A 15,671-nucleotide genomic window follows, 5' to 3' on the forward strand; every position below is an offset into this window, starting at 1 on the left:
AGCTCCCCCAGCAATCACTATATACAGCTCCTCCAGCAATCACTATATACAGCTCCCCCAGCAATCACTATATACAGCTCCCCCAGCAATCACTATATACAGCCCCCCCAGCAATCACTATATACAGCTCCCCCAGCAATCACTATATACAGCTCCCCCAGCAATCACTATATACAGCTCCCCCAGCAACCACTATATACAGCTCCCCCAGCAATCACTATATACAGCTCCCCAGCAATCACTGTATACAGCTCCCCCAGCAATCACTATATACAGCTCCCCCAGCAATCAATATATACAGCTCCCACTAATCACTATATACAGCTCCCCCAGCAATCACTGTATACAGGTCCCCCAGCAATCACTGTATACAGGTCCCCCAGCAATCACTATATACAGCTCTGTCAGCAATCACTATATACAGCTCCCCCAGCAATCACTATATGCAGCTCTCCCAGCAATCACTATATACAGCTCCCCCAGCAATCACTATATACAGCCCCCACTAATCACTATATACAGCTCCCCCAGCAATCACTATATACAGCTCCCCCAGCAATCACTGTATACAGGTCCCCCAGCAATCACTGTATACAGGTCCCCCAGCAATCACTATATACAGCTCTCTCAGCAATCACTATATACAGCTCCCCCAGCAATCACTATATACAGCTCCCCAGCAATCACTATATACAGCTCTCTCAGCAATCACTATATACAGCTCCCCCAGCATTTACTATATACAGCTCCCCCAGCAATCACTATATACAGCTCCCCAGCAATCACTATATACAGCTCTCTCAGCAATCACTATATACAGCTCCCCCAGCAATCACTATATACAGCTCCCCAGCAATCACTATATACAGCTCCTTCAGCAATCACTTTATACAGCTCCCCCAGTAATCACTATATACAGCTCCCCCAGCAACCACTATATACAGCTCCCAAGCAATCACTATATACAGCTCCCCCAGCAATCACTATATACAGATCCCCCAGTAATCACTATATACAGCTCCCCCAGCAATCACTATATACAGCTCCCCCAGCAATCACTATATACAGATCCCCCAGTAATCACTATATACAGCTCCCCCAGCAATCACTATATACAGCTCCCCCAGCAATCACTATTTTTTTTAAAAGTATTTATTTTTGCAATTTTAAAATTTTATACAATTAAAGTAAACAAAATCGAAGAACAAGATTGTCTGTCACATATTTCTTTCCCCCCAATACAGGATTATTATACAACAGCCATGGTAACATTCAGGTTCTTGCTGCGTTCCAAAATTAACTGAGGGATATTACACAGTAAATGACAGCAGATACTGTAGCCAGACATCTTGATACAACACAAATAACTATTGACACATAGACAGTCAGTCACACACACACACACCAACACGCTCAGTCTCCTTCATCATGGAGAGGAGTATAAATCACATGTGATTATAAGGCAGTATGGGGAGTCTCGCACCATCTGGACCAGATGCGGTCAAACTTCTGGGGACACTTCCTGTTGACATACAGGGACCGGTAGTGGGGAATGACACTGTTAATAAGTAGTATCCATCTTTTTAACGGAGGGGGCTCCTGGTCCTTCCAGGTCATCACCACCACTTTTCGGGCGTAGTATAATACAAACCTAAAGAAAATTTTATCATAGTGGCCATTGACAACTTCATTTATGATGCCGAGGAGACACACAGAGGGAGACATCAGGCGTGGGAGATCAAAGTGTAGATTTAGGAACTCCAGCACTTCGGACCAGAAGACATGGACCCTAGGGCAGGACCAGACACAATGCAGGAAGGATCCGACTTCAGCCTGACAGCGAAAGCAAAGATCATTAGGCATTGCTCCCATGCGGAATAGTCTAGCAGGGGTGAAGTAAACTCGATGGAGGAGTTTAGATTGGATCAGGAAGTCCCTCGCACTCACTACAGATGTGAAGTAGGACAGTTCGACCTCCCTCCAGTCATCATCCGACAGGTCAGGGATATCCTGTCTCCAGCGTTCACAGGCTCTATCAAACGGTCTGGACTTTTGCTCTTGTAGGAGAGCATAGCACTGAGTGAGTGGCTTAGGGAGGTCCGGGGTACTCATCAGAGTCTCTAGTTTGGAGAATTTCACTGTCAGGCTGAAGGAGCCGAATTGGGCTTTGAATGCGTGTCGCAGTTGCGTGTAATGGAAGCTGGCCGTATTGGGTACAGTATGTCTCTCCCTTAACTCGTTAAAGCTGAGTAATTCTGCTTCCGGGGATAAGAGCTGACCTACAAATTTCACCCCCGCCGCCCCCCACATTGTCCAGCCCGGGAGGGAGAGGAAGTGAGAAAGCCACGGATTGAGCCACAATGGAGTCCTGGGCGAGAGAGGGGGAGAGCTGCCTGTGTCTACCAGGGATTGTGCCCTACGCCAGCACACCGCTACCGTACATAGGGGCAGTGGGGTATCAGATGGGGACTTATACCTGTACAGCAAGTTTGTAAGGGCCTCGTAGGAACCCACCAGGGCACCAGCCAGTGCAGTAGCTGCATTACCCATGTCTATATCTATCCACCACTGGGCATATACTAGCTGGGAAGCCAGGTAATAAAGATACAGATCCGGGGCAGCCAGTCCACCCCTCGCCTTGGGAGCCTGAAGCAGCGCTAAACTGAACCGCGGGGCACTACTCTGCCAGTAGAAGGACCTGAGAATGCCGTCCAAGCGTTTAAATAGGCTCTTAGGAAGCAGTATAGGGCAAGCATGGAAGAGGTATAGGAATTTGGGGAGGAAGATCATTTTAAATATATTAATGCGCCCATACAGAGACAAGGGGAGAGAGGACCAGGCTTTTAGACGCGATTCGGTTGCAGTTATCAGGGGTGTAATGTTTAACTCCGTGAATGCCTGGACCTTGCGTGATACTAGGACCCCCAGATATTTAAATGTGGACACCACCTGGACTGGGACGGGGAGGGAGTGTACCCCTACATCAGATAAGGGAAAGAGGGCCGATTTGTCCCAGTTAACCCGAAGGCCTGAGAACCCCCCATAGCGTTCTATCAAGGACAGAAGGGATTCCAGTGAGGGGCCCACATCCCCAAGGTATACAAGTGTATCATCAGCATAGAGAGATACCTTTTCAATGATAGGACCTCTAGTAATGCCCTTAATGCCCTCGGAGTGGCGGATCGCCACAGCAAGGGGCTCAATGGCGAGTGCGAAGAGGAGGGGAGATAGTGGGCAACCCTGTCTAGTGCCCCTAGCCATAGGGAGAGTAGGTGAGATGTTAAGATTAGTCCGCACCCTAGCCTTGGGGTCGTTATACAGTAGTTTAACTAACGCTGTAAATCGAGGGCCAAAACCCATTCTAGGCAAGAGGGTCCACAGATATGTCCATTCCACGGAGTCAAACGCCTTACAATTGTCTAAGGATAATATAAACCCAGGGTCTGGAGACCGCTCTGCCTCTGCAATGTTCAGGTGTAGTCTTTGTATATTTATGTCAGTTCCCCTCCCAGGCATAAAGCCTGTCTGGTCTGGGTGAACCAAGGATAATATTACTTTGTTAAGCCTTGTTGCCAGAATTTTTGCTAGTATCTTAACATCTGAGTTTAGGAGGGAAATTGGACGGTATGAGTCGGGAAGAAGCGGGTCCTTACCAGGCTTGGGAATAACTACAATAAGGGCCTCTCGCATGGAGTCGGGGAGGGAACCGCTGTCAAACGCATCGGAGTACAGTCTGAGGAGATGGGGAACCAGAGTTTCACAGTTATCCCTATACCATTCACCACCCAGTCCGTCAAGTCCAGGTGTCTTACCGGGGGGCAACGATTGGATTGCCAGTTCCACCTCCTCCGCCGAGAGCGGAGCATCAAGCTCCGATGACTGTGCCGATGTGAGTCTCCAAAGTGGAAGACTGTCAAGGAATCTGGAAATCTCGACGGAAGAGGCGGACAATCTGGAGCTGTAAAGAGAGGAATAGAATTCATAAAATACCATGTTGATGGCCCGGGGTTCTGTGATCAGGGCTCCACTACTGTTACGGATAGAGGGAACGGAAGCACAAGGACGTTCAGCCCGCGAGAGATATGCAAGCAGCTTCCCATTTTTATCTCCAAATTCAAAGATAGACGCCTCCCTGGCTAGCAGGCGCTTACTGGTGCGCTCCTTCACTACAGCTAGATGGTTCCTCTGCGCCTGAGCCCAAGTCTTTTTATTCCCCGGATTCGGTTTCTTTAGATAATCCTTTTCTGCGGTCACCAGTGTGGCCGTCAGCCTTTCCTCCTGCGCATTTAAAGACTTCCTATGGCCAGCTACACCTGACATGAATGCTCCCCGCACCGAGGACTTGTACGAGTCCCAGACTAGAAGGGGATCAGGATGGGTTGAGTGCACCTCCCAGAATTCGCTGTGCGCTGCCCTAACAGTACTCTGGACCGCAGGAGACAGGAGCCAAGCCGGGTGCAGGCGCCATAAGCGGGAGTCGCTGGGGGGGCCTATAAGGAGACTAATGAACAAGGCAGAGTGGTCTGATGCACTGCGCGGGCAATAGGATACCTGATCAACATGCTGCAGCATATCAGGGGAGACAAAGGCCAGATCAATCCGAGAGAAGCTCTTATGAACAGAGGAATAGAATGAGTATTCTCTCTCCTGAGGGTGCTTACAACGCCAAACATCGGCGAGGTCTAGAGAAGTGAGCCACTCATTCAGACGGACCGAGCCTGTGTCAAGACCACTTGTACGATCTAAGGAGGGATTAGGGACTGCATTGAAGTCACCAATGCAGAGTATCGGACTGGGAGGCATAACAGCCAGCTTACTGGATATTAGATGCAATACAGCTGGATCAAAGGGAGGGGGGACATAAATAGACGCTATAGTAAAGGTAAAGCCCCACAAGACACAATGTACGATCACAAAACGGCCAAAGTGATCCGGTGCTACCTGTGTGACCTCTATGGGAAGCGCTTTGGATATGAGTATGGATACTCCCCTAGCGTAGACAGAGTAGGAGGAATGATAACCTCTAGCCACCCAGGCCCGCTTCAGAGAGAGGACCTTCTGACCCGTAAGGTGTGTCTCTTGGATACATACAATATGGGGGGCCTGACGCTTAATGACGTCTAACATCAGGGCCCTCTTGAATTTGGAGTTGAGTCCCCTCACATTCCAACTCATTACCTTAAGTGAAGACATCTTAGCGGAAGGGAAAGGGGTGTGGGGAAGGAGACGTGAGCAACCAAGCATTCATCCTTTCATACCACAAAGACATAGACAGACAGACAACAGTGAGCATAACAAATATAACAGAACTGAACTAACAATCCCAAGAATACAAACCCCCTGTCTAACACCCTAACAGCAGTAGTGTAGACCTATACCCACTAACAGTCAAATAGTAGAACAGTGGTCCCTAACTCAAGACAAACCTACACCATTTGTCCCGGGACCTTCAACCCTTAATGTATATGTGATCAGGAGGTTATTAGGCAGCCATATTTTGCGAGAACCAAAGAGGAGATAGGGGAGGGGGGGAGAAAGGAGGGAGACATAGGGAGGTAGTGGTAGCAGGAAAGGGGGGAGGAGGGAGAGGGAGGAGGGAGAGGGAGGAGGGAGGGGGGAAAGTGCCACGTGTGGCGCACTGGTCGATATGACCAAAAAAGAGAACACAATCAGTCACAGGGTACAATTTGTGAGGTACGCAGTATGTAAACCAATATTAGAAAACTGTAATAATGATCTGGGACCCCTAAATATCTATTCAAGACTAAGTCCAGCACTGTCATTGCATATCAGATAAAAGGATATGTGGGTCCAGTCACTCAGGAGGTGCGGGCCTTCCAGCTGGAGCCCGTGGAGCTGCATCAGCCCAGTGAAGTGCTTCGGTTGGGCAGGTGAAGAAACGAGTCTTCTGGCCGTCCACAATTCGGAGCTTGGAAGGATACATCATGGAGTATTTATACCCCTTGTCACGGAGACGGGCACGGACCTCGGTGAATTGTGCTCGCTGTTTCCTGACGGATGCAGAGAAATCAGGGTAGAAGGACACTCTGCTGTTGGCATAGAGGATTTCTCCCTTGGTACGGACAGCCCTGAGGATAGAGTCCCTGTCCCTAAAGTGCAGCAGCCGGGCCAGGAAGGGTCTCGGATTGCCCCCTGGGGGGCCAGGGCGGGATGGCACACGATGGGCCCTTTCCACTGTGAAGAACGGGGAGAAGGTATCTGCAGGCAGCATATTTTTGAGCCAATTTTCAAAAAAGGATACAGGGTCAGACCCCTCCACTTTTTCGGGGAGGCCGACCACTCTGACGTTGTTCCGTCGCAGGCGGTTTTCGAGGTCATCAGCTCTGTCGATGGATGCAGACATTTGGCGCTGAAGCTCTCTTATCTGTGTCGGCATAGGCCTCTGAACATCCTCCACCTCAGATATTCTGCGTTCAGTTTCTGTTATTCGCTCTTTAGCTTTGTGGACATCGTGTCTTAAAAGAACAAAGTCCTGCCGCAGCTCATCCACTTTGGTAACCAGTTTGGATTGGCACCCATTAATGGCCGCCAGCACCTCTGCAAATTTGCGGTCCAGTTCAGTGGCCACGTCAGGCGGATCAGCACCCTCTTCATAGCTTACAAGCTGCGGCGGGCTCTGGGAGCCTTCAAAGAGGGAGGGAGAGGAGTTTGGGGACCCCTGAGGAGAGCAGGGCTGTGTGCGGGAGAATCTCCCCAACTTTTTGGCAGCGTTTGACTGTATCTGTGCAAGAACGGCTTGTGATGTGGAGCAATCCTGCGCGTCCAGGGGTTCCAGGGACTGGAATGGAGGATCTTCATGGACGGATTCATCATCCGATGGAGGCGCAGACACCCCGGACGCTGCTTTGTGCAATTTAGCCGTTCTCCTCCGGTTACCCATGACGTCTGGACAGGGGGGGCCAGTGATAAACAATCAAGGAGCCTAGCGTCCAGTAATTAGCAGAGATACAGTCCAAACCCACGTGGAGTATTGCAGCGGCACTGCGAGGGTTAATATAAAACAAAACCCAGGAGCAGGGGAACACTGGGAGTATGGTGGGCTGCACAGCTTGGGGTCCCCAGGTGAGAGGAGGGTAGCAGCAGGGGAATTACTTCCCTACCTTATTCCTGGCTGCAGTCCGGCAGTGACAGGGTTAACCCTGCGCGCCTAGGCCTCAGGCAGCGCAGGGGAGTCCAGCAAGATGGCGCCTCCGGCAGGATACAGGGCCGGCTGGAGCGCTGCCACGATCCCCCGACAGGGCAGGTCAGCAGCACAGCGGGTCGGCGGCACAGCACGGGGGGGGGTTCCCTCCCCCGGTATTCAACACCTCTCCGGTGTACAGCCGCGATGTCGGGCGGCTATGGTCCCGCCGCCGCGTGGGACACGTGGGAGGCCGCAGGAGGTGAAGTGCTGGAGGGGACCTCACGGAGCCGGTGACCGCCGCGATACCGCCACCGGAGTGTGGGGGCAGGTACCCGCGGCACCGGGGAGCAGGCTGGAGGGGGTACAGGTGGAGGATGGCTGCCTGGGAAGGGTGATAGGGTGCCAGGTCCCGGGAGCTCCGCGGTGCACGTCCTCCTAGGTCGGCATCAGGCCACGCCCCCCCCCAGCAATCACTATATATACAGCTCCCCCAGCAATCACTATATACAGCTCCCCCAGCAATCACTATATACAGCTCCTATCAATCACTATATACAGCTCCTCCAGCAATCACTATATACAGCTCCCCCAGCAATCACTGTATATAGCCCCCCCAGCAATCACTATATACAGCCCCCCCAGCAATCACTATATACAGCCCCCAGCAATCACTATATACAGCTCCCCCAGCAATCACTATATACAGCTCCCCCAGCAATCACTATATACAGCTCCCCCAGCAATCACTATATACAGCTCCTATCAATCACTATATACAGCTCCTCCAGCAATCACTATATACAGCTCCCCCAGCAATCACTGTATATAGCCCCCCCAGCAATCACTATATACAGCCCCCCCAGCAATCACTATATACAGCCCCCAGCAATCACTATATACAGCTCCTCCAGCAATCACTATATACAGCTCCCCCAGCAATCACTGTATATAGCCCCCCCAGCAATCACTATATACAGCTACCCCAGCAATCACTATATACAGCTCCCACTAATCATTATATACAGCTCCCCCAGCAATCACTATATACAGCTCCCCCAGTAATCACTGTATTCAGCTCCCCAGTAATCACTGTATACAGCCCCCAGTAGTCACTATATACAGCCCCCAGCAATCACTATATACAGCTCCTCCAGCAATCACTATATACAGCCCCCCAGCAATCACTATATACAGCTCCTCCAGCAATCACTATATACAGCTCCCCCAGCAATCACTATATACAGCTCCCCCAGCAATCACTATGTACAGCTCCCACTAATCATTATATACAGCTCCCCCAGCAATCACTGTATACAGCCCCCCCAGCAATCACTATATACAGCCCCCACTAATAACTATATACAGCTCCCCCAGCAATCACTATATACAGCTCCCCCAGCAATCACTATATACAGCTCCCCAGCAATCACTATATACAGCTCCCCCAGCAACCACTATATACAGCTCCCCCAGCAATCACTATATACAGCTCTCTCAGCAATCACTATATACAGCTCCCCCAGCATTTACTATATACAGCTCCCCCAGCAATCACTGTATACAGCTCCCCCAGCAATCACTATATACAGCTCCCCCAGCAATCACTATATACAGCTCCCCCAGCATTTACTATATACAGCTCCCCCAGCAATCACTATATACAGCTCCCCCAGCATTTACTATATACAGCTCCCCCAGCAATCACTATATACAGCTCCCCAGCAATCACTATATACAGCTCCCCCAGCAATCACTATATACAGCCCCCCAGCAATCACTATATACAGCTCCCCAGCAATCACTATATACAGCCCCCCGGCAATCACTATATACAGCTCCCCCAGCAATCACTGTATACAGCTCCCCCAGCAATCACTATATACAGCTCCCCCAGCAATCACTATATACAGCTCCCCCAGCATTTACTATATACAGCTCCCCCAGCAATCACTATATACAGCTCCCCAGCAATCACTATATACAGCCCCCCAGCAATCACTATATACAGCTCCCCAGCAATCACTATATACAGCCCCCCGGCAATCACTATATACAGCTCCCCCAGCAATCACTGTATACAGCTCCTCCAGCAATCACTGTATACAGCTCCCCAGCAATCACTATATACAGCTCTCTCAGCAATCACTATATACAGCTCCCCCAGCAAACACTATATACAGCTCCCCCAGCAACCACTATATACAGCTCCCCAGCAATCACTATATACAGCCCCCAGTAATGACTATATACAGCTCCCCCAGCAATCACTATATACAGCTCCCCCAGCAATCACTATATACAGCTCCCCAGCAATCACTATATACAGCTCCCCCAGCAATCACTATATACAGCTCCCCAGCAACCACTATATACAGCTCCCCAGCAATCACTATATACAGCTCTCTCAGCAATCACTATATACAGCTCCCCCAGCAATCACTATATACAGCTCCCCCAGCAATCACTATATACAGCTCTCTCAGCAATCACTATATACAGCTCTCTCAGCAATCACTATATACAGCTCCCCCAGCAATCACTATATACAGCTCCCCCAGCAACCACTATATACAGCTCCCCCAGCAATCACTATATACAGCTCTCTCAGCAATCACTATATACAGCTCTCTCAGCAATCACTATATACAGCTCCCCCAGCAATCACTATATACAGCTCCCCCAGCAACCACTATATACAGCTCCCCCAGCAATCACTATATACAGCTCTCTCAGCAATCACTATATACAGCTCCCCCAGCAATCACTATATACAGCTCCCCAGCAATCACTGTATACAGCCCCCAGTAATCACTATATACAGCTCCCCCAGCAATCACTATATACACCCCCCAGCAATCACTATATACAGCTCCCCCAGCAATCACTATATACAGCAATCACTATATACAGCTCCCCCAGTAATCACTATATACAGCTCCCAAGCAATCACTATATACAGCTCCCCCAGCAATCACTATATACAGCTCCCCACAGCAATCACTATATACAGCTCCCCCAGCAATCACTATATACAGCTCCCCCAGCAATCACTGTATACAGCTTCCACAGCAATCACTATATACACCTCCCAGCAATCACTATATACAGCTCCCCTAGTAATCACTATATACACCCCCCAGCAATCACTATATACAGCTCCCCCAGCAATCACTATATACAGCTCCCCCAGCAATCACTATACACAGCTCCCCAGCAATTACTGTATACAGCTCCCCCAGCAATCACTATATACAGCTCCCCCAGCAATCACTATATACAGCTCTCTCAGCAATCACTATATACAGCTCCCCCAGCAAACACTATATACAGCTCCCCCAGCAACCACTATATACAGCTCCCCAGCAATCACTATATACAGCCCCCAGTAATGACTATATACAGCTCCCCCAGCAATCACTATATACAGCTCCCCCAGCAATCACTATATACAGCTCCCCAGCAATCACTATATACAGCCCCCCCAGCAATCACTATATACAGCTCCCCCAGCAATCACTATATACAGCTCCCCCAGCATTTACTATATACAGCTCCCCCAGCAATCACTATATACAGCTCCCCCAGCAATCACTATATACAGCCCCCCCAGCAATCACTATATACAGCTCCCCCAGCAATCACTATATACAGCTCCCCAGCAACCACTATATACAGCTCCCCAGCAATCACTATATACAGCTCTCTCAGCAATCACTATATACAGCTCCACCAGCAAACACTATATACAGCTCCCCCAGCAATTACTATATACAGCTCCCCAGCAATCACTATATACAGCTCCCCCAGCAATGACTATATACAGCTCCCCCAGCAATCACTATATACAGGCCCCACTAATCACTATATACAGCTCCCCCAGCAATCACTATATACAGCTCCCCCAGCAATCACTATATACAGCTCCCCCAGCAATCACTATATACAGCTCCCCCAGCAATCACTATATACAGCTCCCCCAGCAACCACTATATACAGCTCCCCCAGCAATCACTATATACAGCTACCCAGCAATCACTATATACAGCCCCCAGTAATGACTATATACAGCTCCCCAGCAATCACTATATACAGCTCCCCAGCAATCACTATATACAGCTCCCCAGCAATCACTATATACAGCTCCCCCAGCAATCACTATATACAGCTCCCCCAGCAATCACTATATACAGCTCCCCAGCAATCACTATATACAGCTCCCCAGCAATCATTATATACAGCTCCCCCAGCAATCACTATATACAGCTCCCCCAGCAATCACTGTATACAGCCCCCAGCAATCACTATATACAGCTCCCCCAGCAATCACTATATACAGCCCCCAGCAATCACTGTATACAGCCCCCAGCAATCACTATATACAGCTCCCCCAGCAATCACTATATACAGCTCCCCCAGCAATCACTATATACACTCCACAGCAATCACTATATACAGCTCTCTCAGCAATCACTATATACAGCTCTTTCAGCAATCACTATATACAGCTCTCTCAGCAATCACTATATACAGCTCCCGCAGCAATCACTATATACAGCTCCCCCAGCAATCACTATATACAGCTCCCCCAGCAATCACTATATACACTCCCCAGCAATCACTATATACAGCTCTCTCAGCAATCACTATATACAGCTCTTTCAGCAATCACTATATACAGCTCCCCCAGCAATCACTATATACAGCTCCCCCAGCAATCACTATATACAGCTCCCCCAGCAATCACTATATACAGCTCCCCCAGCAATCACTATATACAGCTCCCCCAGCAATCACTATATACAGCTCCCCCAGCAATCACTATATACAGCTCCCCTAGCAACCACTATATACAGCTCCCCCAGCAATCACTATATACAGCTCCCCCAGCAATCACTATATACAGCTCTCTCAGCAATCACTATATACAGCTCCCGCAGCAATCACTATATACAGCTCCCCCAGCAATCACTATATACAGCTCCCCCAGCAATCACTATATACAACTCCCCCAGCATTTACTATATACAGCTCCCCCAGCAATCACTATATACAGCTCCCACAGCAATCACTATATACAGCTCCCCCAGCAACCACTATATACAGCTCCCAGTAACCACTATATACAGCTCCTCCAGCAATCACTATATACAGATCCCCCAGCAATCACTATATACAGCTCCCCCAGCAATCACTGTATACAGCCCCCCCAGCAATCACTATATACAGCTCCCCCAGCAACCACTATATACAGCTCCCAGTATTCACTATATACAGCTCCCCCAGCAATCACTATATACAGATCCCCCAGCAATCACTATATACAGCTCCCCCAGCAATCACTGTATACAGCCCCCCCAGCAATCACTATATACAGCTCCCCCAGTAATCACTATATACAGCTCCCCCAGCAATCACTATATACAGATCTCAGCAATCACTATATACAGCTCCCCCAGCAACCACTATATACAGCTCCCCCAGCAATCACTATATACAGGTCCCCCAGCAATCACTATATACAGCTCCCCCAGCAATCACTATATACAGCTCCCCCAGCAATCACTATATACAGCTCCCCAGCAACCACTATATACAGCTCCTCCAGCAATCACTATATACAGCTCCCCCAGCAACCACTATATACAGCTCCCCCAGCAATCACTATATACAGCCCCCCCCCCCAGCAATCACTATATACTGCCCCCCCCAGCAATCACTATATACAGCTCCCCTAGCAATCACTATATACAGCTCCCCCAGCAATCACTATATACAGCTCCCCCAGCAATCACTATATACAGCTCCCCCAGCAATCACTATATACAGCTCCCCCAGCAATCACTATATATACAGCTCCCCAGCAAACACAATAAACAGCTCCCCCAGCAATCACTATATACAGCTCCCCCAGCAATCACTATATACAGCTCCCCCAGCAATCACTATATACAGCTCCCCAACAATCACTATATACAGCTCTCTCAGCAATCACTATATACAGCTCCCCCAGCAATCACTATATACAGCTCCCCAGCAATCACTATATACAGCTCCCCCAGCAATCACTATATACAGCCCCCAGCAACCACTATATACAGCCCCCCAGCAATCACTATATACAGATCCCCCAGCAATCACTATATACTGCCACCACAGCAATCACTATATACAGCCCCCAGCAACCACTATATACAGCCCCCAGCAATCACTATATACAGATCCCCCAGCAATCACTATATATAGCCACCACAGCAATCACTATATACAGCTCTCTCATTAATCACTATATACAGCTCCCCCAGCAATCACTATATACAGCTCCCCCAGCAATCACTATATACAGCTCCCCAGCAATCACTATATACAGCTCCCCCAGTAATCACTATATACAGCTCTCTCAGCAATCACTATATACAGCTCCTCCAGCAATCACTATATACAGCTCCCCCAGCAATCACTATATACAGCTCCACCAGCAATCATTATATACAGCTCCCCCAGCAATCACTATATACAGCCCCCAGCAATCACTGTATACAGCCCCCAGCAATCACTATATACAGCTCCCCCAGCAATCACTATATACAGCTCCCCCAACAATCACTATATACAGCTCTCTCAGCAATCACTATATACAGCTCCTCCAGCAATCACTATATGAAGCTCTCCCAGCAATCACTATATACAGCTCCCCAGCAATCACTATATACAGCTCTCTCAGCAATCACTATATACAGCTCCCCCAGCAATCACTATATACAGGTCCCCCAGCAATCACTATATACAGGTCCCCCAGCAATCACTATATACAGCTCTCTCAGCAATCACTATATACAGCTCCCCCAGCAATCACTATATACAGCTCCCCAGCAATCACTATATACAGCCCCCCAGCAATCACTATACACAGCTCCCCCAGTAATCACTATATACAGCTCCCCCAGCAATCACTATATACAGGTCCCCCAGCAATCACTATATGCAGCTCTCCCAGCAATCACTATATACAGCTCCCCCAGCAATCACTATATACAGCTCCCCCAACAATCACTATATACAGCCCCCAGCAATCACTATATACAGCTCCCCCAGCAATCACTATATACAGCTCCCCCAGCAATCACTATATACAGCGCCCCCAACAACCACTATATACAGCGCCCCCAGCAACCACTATATACAGCTCCCCCAGTAATCACTGTATACAGCTCCCCCAGCAATCACTGTATACAGCTCCCCCAGCAATCACTATATACAGCTCCCCCAGCAATCACTATATACAGCTCCCCCAGCAATCACTATATACAGCCCCCACTAATCACTATATACAGCTCCCCCAGCAATCACTATATACAGCTCCCCCAGCAATCACTATATACAGGTCCCCCAGCAATCACTATATACAGCTCTCTCAGCAATCACTATATACAGCTCCCCCAGCAATCACTATATGCAGCTCTCCCAGCAATCACTATATACAGCTCCCCAGCAATCACTATATACAGCTCTCTCAGCAATCACTATATACAGCTCCTCCAGCAATCACTGTATACAGCCCCCCCAGCAATCACTATATACAGCTCCCCCAGCAATCACTATATACAGCTCTCTCAGCAATCACTATATACAGCTCCCCCAGCAATCACTATATACAGCTCCCCCAGCAATCACTATATACAGCTCCCCAGCAATCACTATATACAGCCCCCAGTAATCACTGTATACAGCCTCCAGCAATCACTATATACAGCTACCTCAGCAATCACTATATACAGCCCCCTGTAATCACTATATACAGCTCCCCAGCAATCACTGTATACAGCTCCCAGGAATCACTATATACAGCTCCCAGCAATCACTATATACAGCTCCCCAGCAATCACTATATACAGCCCCCCAGCAATCACTATATACAGCTCCCCCAGCAATCACTATATACAGATCCCCCAGCAATCACTATATACAGATCCCCCAGCAATCACTATATACAGCTCCCCCAGCAATCACTATATACAGATCCCCCAGCAATCACTATATACAGATCCCCCAGCAATCACTATATACAGCTCCCCCTGCAATCACTATATACAGCTCCCCCAGCAATCACTATATACAGCTCCCCAGCAATCACTATATACAGCTCCCCCAGCAATCACTATATACAGCTCCCCCAGCAATCACTATATACAGCTCCCCCTGCAATCACTATATACAGCTCCCCCAGCAATCACTATATACAGCTCCCCAGCAATCACTATATACAGCTCCCCCAGCAATCACTATATACAGCTCCCCCAGCAATCACTATATACAGCTCCCCCAGCAATCACTATATACAGCCCCCCAGCAATCACTATATACAGCTCCCCCAGCAATCACTATATACAGCTCCCCCAGCAATCACTATATGCAGCTCCTCCAGCAATCACTATATACAGCTCCCCCAGCAATCACTATATACAGCTCCCCCAGCAATCACTATATGCAGCTCTCCCAGCAATCACTATATACAGCCCCCAGCAATCAC

Source organism: Engystomops pustulosus, chromosome 5 (assembly GCF_040894005.1).
Source record: "Engystomops pustulosus chromosome 5, aEngPut4.maternal, whole genome shotgun sequence".
Lineage (NCBI taxonomy): Eukaryota > Metazoa > Chordata > Amphibia > Anura > Leptodactylidae > Engystomops > Engystomops pustulosus.